Genomic DNA, 6923 nt, shown 5'->3' with positions numbered 1-6923 from the left:
TTCTGAGTCTTTGTTATTTCATCAATAAAGTAGTGATAGAAAAAAAAATAATAAAGTAGTGATAGAAATAGAGATTACCTCAAAAGTAGATTACAAGGATTGAAAATTGCATAAATAACTCAGAAGAGTCCTTGGTATATCTAACCACTTAATAACATTAGCTGTGATTGTTGTCATCATGGCAGTAAAGTATATTTACATTTGTACCTTGATTCAAGCTTTGAGTCTATGCTTCTATCTTGCATAGACTAGTCTACTAGTCTTATCTAGTTAAATTAGTAATATCAAAGAATTAGACTCAAAGGCCAGCATTCCTTAACAAATTTTGGAAATGATCAATTCAAAAGGTAAGTATTCTTAAAATGTTTGAGGTAAATTCAAATATAGGCTTCATATGCATATTGATTATTAAAATCATATGGGGTTTCTCAAAGGTATCAGTACGCTTTTAGCTGAATCTCATGAAGATCAGAAGTTTATTATGATTCCAGCAAATGTGAATCCAACATAGGTGAAAATCAATTGAAACTCTTACTCAAGAGGTTTACAAGTTTATTTGATTCATAAACATCAAACAGTGCATCCTTTTTTTAATTAAGAAAATCTAGGTCAACAAACATATTTACACATATGATTTAATGTAACTTTATCTATTTGGGGATTATGCAGTATCCAAAATATACCTTTATTATTATCTAATCCTTTCTAATTACCTACAAATTCCTTTGGGGAGCTTTTGCTGCTTTATGTTTTCTATGCAATTGGGGATAGATATATAATTTGCATTAAATACTAAGTCAATTCTAAAAAGTCTGTCGGGCTTCTCTGGTGGTGCAGTGGTTGAGAATCTGCCTGCCAATGCAGGGGATACGGGTTCGAGCCCTGGTCTGGGAAGATCCCACATGCCTCGGGGCAACTGAGCCCGTGAGCCACAACTACTGAGCCTGCGCATCTGGAGCCTGTACTCTGCAACAAGAGAGGCCACGACAGTGAGAGCCCCGTGCACGGCGATGAAGAGTGGCCCCCGCTCGCCGCAACTAGAGAAAGCCCTCACACAGAAACGAAGACCCAACACAGCCAAAAATAAATAAATAAATTTATAAAAAGAAAAAAAAAAATCTGTCTTTAGACTGCATTCTTTTTATGAAACAGGTATTTAATGATATTAGGTTATTTATTTAAAAAGCAATGAGCAGCCATGATGCAGTAAATGGTATTTGAATTGTCTTTCTATTCTAACCAACTTCAAAATATATGAAATGATTTTTTCAGACAATGTGTAACAGGCAGCATAGCCTGTGGGTCTTGAGACAAGACCAAAAATTAAGTGAGTCCTGTCATCACACTGGTTATGGGATTGACATTTCTTTCAAGACCATGGAGAAGCAAGTATGAAGTCTTGCTGGGTTGAGTAGACAAATAATAGAGTTGAGAGAAATAGTGGGTAGAATTTACAGGGTAGATTATGAGGGCTTCTGAAATCTGCTTACAGTTCCTCTTGAGCCTTTGGTTAAATACTAATGTCTACATGTTTAGGGTCAAATACACAGGGCCAGGAAAATAGTAATTACTAGGGAAAGAACTACTGCTAGGGAGCTATAAACTGACCAATTTTCAGAGCTCACAAATATACATTTCCTCTTAGAGGATATAAGAGTTGTGTTGCTGCACATCTTTCTTTTTTTTTTTTTAATTTAATTTAATTTAATTTTTTAAACAGCATGTCCTTATTAGTCATCAATTTTATACACATCAGTGTATATATGTCAATCCCAATCGCCCAATTCAGCACACCCCCAACCCCACCCCCCTGCCGCCTTCCCCCCTTGGTCTCCATAAGTTTGTTCTCTACATTTGTGTCTCAATTTCTGCCCTGCAAACTGGTTCATCTGTACCATTTTTCTAGGTCCCACATATATGCGTTAATATACGATATTTGTTTTTCCCTTTCTGACTTACTCCACTCTGTATGACAGTCTCTAGATCCATCCATGTCTCTACAAATGACCCAATTTCGTTCCTTTTTATGGCTGAGTAATAGTCCATTGTAGATATGTACCACATCTTCTTTATCCATTCATCTGTCGATGGGCATTTAGGTTGCTTCCATGACCTGGCTATTGTAAATAGTGCTGCAATGAACATTGGGGTGCATGTGTTTTTTTGAATTATGGTTTTCTCTGGGTATATGCCCAGTAGTGGGATTGCTGGGTCATATGGTAATTCTATTTTTAGTTTTTTAAGGAACCTCCATACTCTTCTCCATAGTGGCTGTATCAATTGACATTCCCACCAACAGTGCAAGAGCGTTCCCTTTTCTCCACACCCTCTTCATCATTTGTTGTTTGTAGATATTCTGATGATGCCCATTCTGACCGCTGTGAGGTGATACTTCATTGTAATTTTGATTTGCATTTCTCTAATAATTAGTGATGTTGAGCAGCTTTCCATGTGCTTCTTGGCCATCTGTATGTCTTCTTTGGAGAAATGTCTATTTAGGTCTTCTGTCCATTTTTGGACTGGGTTGTTTGTTTTTTTAATATTGAGCTGCATGAGGTGTTTATATATTTTGGAGATTAATCCTTTGTCTGTTGATTCATTTACAAATATTTTCTCCCATTCTGAGGGTTGTCTTTTTGTCTTGCTTATGGTTTCCTTTGCTGTGCAAAAGCTTTGAAGTTTCTTTAGGTCCCATTTGTTTATTTTTGTTTTTATTTCCATTACTATAGGAGGTGGATCAGAAAAGACCTTGCTGTGATTAATCCTAAAGAGTGTTCTTCCTATGCTTTCCTCTAAGAGTTTTATAGTGTCCAGTCTTACATTTAGGTTTCTAATCCATTTTGAGTTTATTTTTGTGTATGGTGTTAGGGACTATTCTAATTTCATTCTTTTACATGTAGCTGTCCAGTTTTCCCAGCACCACTTATTGAAGAGACTGTCTTTTCTCCATTGTATATCTTTGCCTCCTTTGTCATAGATTAGTTGACCATAAGTGCGTGGGCTTATCTCTGGGCTTTCTATCTTGTTCCATTGATCTATGTTTCTGTTTATGTGCCAATACCATATTGTCTTGATTACTGTAGCTTTGTAGTATAGTCTGAAGTCAGGGAAACTGATTCCTCCAGCTCCGTTTTTTCCCCTCAAGACTGCTTTGGCTATTCAGAGTCTTTTGTGTCTCCATACAAATTTTAAGGTTTTTTGTTCTAGTTCTGTAAGAAATGCCATTGGTAATTTGATAGGGATTGCATTGAATCTGTAGATTGCTTTGGGTAGTATAGCCATTTTCACAATATTGATTCTTCCAATCCAAGAACATGGTATATCTCTCCATCTGTTTGCATCATCTTTAATTTCTTTCATCAGTGTCTTATAGTTTTCTGCATACAGGTCTTTTGTCCCCCTAGGTAGGTTTATTCATTGGTATTTTATTCTTTTTGTTGCAATGGTAAATGGGAGTGTTTCCTTAATTTCTCTTTCAGATTTTTCATCATTAGTGTGTAGGAATGCAAGAGATTTCTGTGCATTAATTTTGTATCCTGCAACTTTACCAAATTCATTGATTAGCTCTAGTAGTTTTCTGGTAGCATCTTTAGGAGTCTCTATGTATAGTATCATGTCATCTTCGAACAGTGACAGTGTTACTTCTTCTTTTCCAATTTGTATTCATTTTATTTCTTTTTCTTCTCTGATTGCCGTGGCTAGGACTTCCAAAACTATGTTGAATAATAGTGGTGAGAGTGGACATCCTTGTCTCATTCCTGATCTTAGAGGAAATGCTTTCAGTTTTTCACCATTGAGAATGATCTTTGCTGTGGGTTTGTCATATATGGCCTTTATTATGTTGAGGTAGGTTCCCTCTATGCCCACTTTCTGGAGAGTTTTTATCATAAGCTCGTGTTGAATATTGTCAAAAGCTTTTTCTGCATCTATTGAGATGATCATATGGTCTTTATTCTTCAATTTGTTAATATGGTTCATCACATTGATTGATTTACGTATATTGAAGAATCCTTGCATCCCTGAGATAAATCCCACTTGATCATGGTGTACAATCCTTTTAATGTGTTTTTGGATTCTGTTTTCTAATATTTTGTTGAGGATTTTTGCATCTATATTTATCAGTGATATTGGTCTGTAATTTTATTTTTTTTTTGGTAGTGTCTTTGTCTGGTTTTGGTATCAGGGTGATGGTGGCCTCATAGAATGAGTTTGGGAGTGTTCCTTCCTCTGTAATTTTTTGGAAGAGTTTGAGAAGGATGGGTGTTAACTCTTCTCTAAATGTTTCATATAATTCACCTGTGAAGCCATCTGGTCCTGGACTTTTGTTTGTTGGAAGATTTTTAATCACAGTTTCAATTTCATTACTTGTGATTGGTCTTTTCATATTTTCTATTTCTTCCTGGTTCAGTCCTGGAAGGTTATGCCTTTCTAAGAATTTGTCCATTTCTTCCAGGTTGCCCATTTTATTGGCATAGCTTTGCTTAGTAGTGTCTTAGGAAGCTTTGTATTTCTGCAGTGTGTGTTGTAACTTCTTCTTTTTCATTTCAAATTTTATTGATTTGAGTCCTCTCCCTCTTTTTCTTGATGAGTCTGGCTAATGGTTTATCAATATTGTTTATCTTCTCAAAGAACCAGCTTTTAGTTTTATTGATCTTTGTTATTTTTTTCTTTGTTTCTATTTCATTTATTTCTGCTCTGATCTTTATGATTTCTTTCCTTCTGTTAACTTTAGGTTTTGTTTTTTCTTCTTTCTCTAGTAAAAATATGGAATGTTCCATTAATTTGCATGTCTTCCTTGCACAGAGGCCATGCTAATCTTCTCTGTATCATTCCAATTTTAGTATATGTGCTGCCGAAATGAGCAATGCTGCACATGTTTGACAACATTTGTTATTTTGTTATTTTAAAACTTAAAAAGAAAGATGCTTGCCTGATGAGTGTGATATAGACACATTGCATGAGTGTGAAGATGCCATTAAACATCTGTGACATTCAGTAGCATCTTCAGAAGAGCCATGCCTTAGATAGAATTAAAAAAAAAAAAAACTTAAAAATATCTATTACAAATATATTCAAGGATTAAAGAAATATATCAACATAATATAGAAAGAAACTGAAATTATTAAGGGGAACCTAAAGGACCATCTAGATCTAAACATAATGCAAAAACTAAAATAAAGCCAATTCACAGAATGGGTTTATCTGTAGATTTGACACAAAAATGAAGATTAGTACTCCTGAAGGCACAGGGGAAAAAAACAACACAAAAATGAAGTAAAAGAGGAAAAAAAGGTTGGTATGGGGGAAAATAAGGAACCAAACAACAACAATAAGTGGTCTAATATTCTTATACTTTGAATTCCAGTAGGAAAATAAAAGAAGATGGAAAGGAAGAAAAATCATATTGAAAAAATTCACACAGGTACACATACAGTTTTTCACAAAGTATAGTGTTTCATACTTAAATGCATTTTTATATAACAAAGAGGAAGGGAGTCAGCAATCATGTTCAAAACTACCAAAGAAATTAAGATGAAGACTCATATTAGGTTTTGGTTTAGAAATTTAGAGAACACTTGTGACCTTGAATATAATTTCAGTATTGATATGGGAACTAAACAGATAACAATAAAAAAGGTGGAGGATTTTAATTACTCTTTTAAATTAGGTATATATTGTAATTGTATTATATATAAATATGTGCAAATAATACAATATATATCTATATAGTTAATTTAATAAGCATTAAAATTTAATAGAACTCCTTAATATCCTTCATTGTTTGTATTTCCCCTTCCTTGGGTACTAGGTGAAATTCCTATAATAACTTAATTATTCCTGTGCTTTGGCTTATAATTTTTTGATGCATATAATTAAAAAAAAAAAAGAGTCTTTTATTCCTACTTTTAAACTGTGTGCAAAGTAAATATATCGTATTAATTCTTGCGGGTGTTTTTCAATTCAAATATATTCTATTCAAATGTATATGAAATGCACCAAAGCTGACATGTGTGGCTATAGTTTATTAATGTTACTAGTTACTGTATAAATCATATGATGGGTTTTACCAACTCTTTTTGTTGATTGATATTTTTGGTTTTTCTTATTTTTTAATATTCAGAAAGATGCTTATTTTAAATGTCAGTTTGTGCACAGGTAAGGCTATGTATTTGGATTATTGGGTCCTAAGATACACAAATTTTCACATTTGCTAGTGTTTGCTACGCATTTTCACATTTGCAATTTCTTCTCAATTGTAAACTTGTTTGATGGTACCACTTTATATTTCCTCTAGTAGAATATAACAGTTGTGTCATAGTACACCTTTGACAATTCTTGTTATTTTTATAACTTAAAAAATGTTTGATAAGTATGAAAAGATATCTTTTTATGTTTCCTATTTCACAACTTTCTGTTTGATAGTGAAGGTGATCATCTTTACCGTTATTTATTGGTGATTCTGTTATCGTCTTTTGTAGATTGTCTGTTATTTTCTTTTGCATATATTTCTTAAACTGACTTCACATTACTGCTTTTAATTTTAATTCATATATAGTATATGTTATAATTTATATTAACAAAAGTTGGTTAAATATATTGTAATTATCTTTTCTTGGAATATAGTTGTCTTTTAATTTTTCTAGTTGTAATTAAATACATTTAAAGAAATATAGTCAACTTGTCAATACTTTCAATATAATGTATTTTGTGTCAAGAAATCCTTCTCTTTCCAGAAGTTATCAATATATTATTGCATGTTTTATTCTAAAAGTTTCAAGTTTCATTGTCTTAGCTAATATTTAATTCACCTGTAATTGAATTGTCTACATGGTGTAAGGTAAGAATTCAGTCATATTTTATTATTACCCTAACAGCATTTATTGAACTGTTCATCATTCTGTCTGCAGAATCTATTGCAGCAT

The 6923-nt window shown here is 33.1% G+C and overlaps 1 non-coding gene across 1 annotated transcript; it reads right to left on the bottom strand.

Annotated features, from left to right (window-relative positions):
- Positions 1–4758: 4758 nt before the first annotated feature.
- On the bottom strand, positions 4759–4865 carry LOC118906548. The gene has a single exon (XR_005022529.1). It is a non-coding gene; the product is annotated as a U6 spliceosomal RNA (small nuclear RNA).
- Positions 4866–6923: the final 2058 nt, after the last annotated feature.

The sequence above is a fragment of the Balaenoptera musculus genome, chromosome 13 (assembly GCF_009873245.2).
Source record: "Balaenoptera musculus isolate JJ_BM4_2016_0621 chromosome 13, mBalMus1.pri.v3, whole genome shotgun sequence".
NCBI classification, from domain to species: Eukaryota; Metazoa; Chordata; class Mammalia; order Artiodactyla; family Balaenopteridae; genus Balaenoptera; species Balaenoptera musculus.
This window is presented reverse-complemented; position numbering and strand designations above follow the sequence as displayed.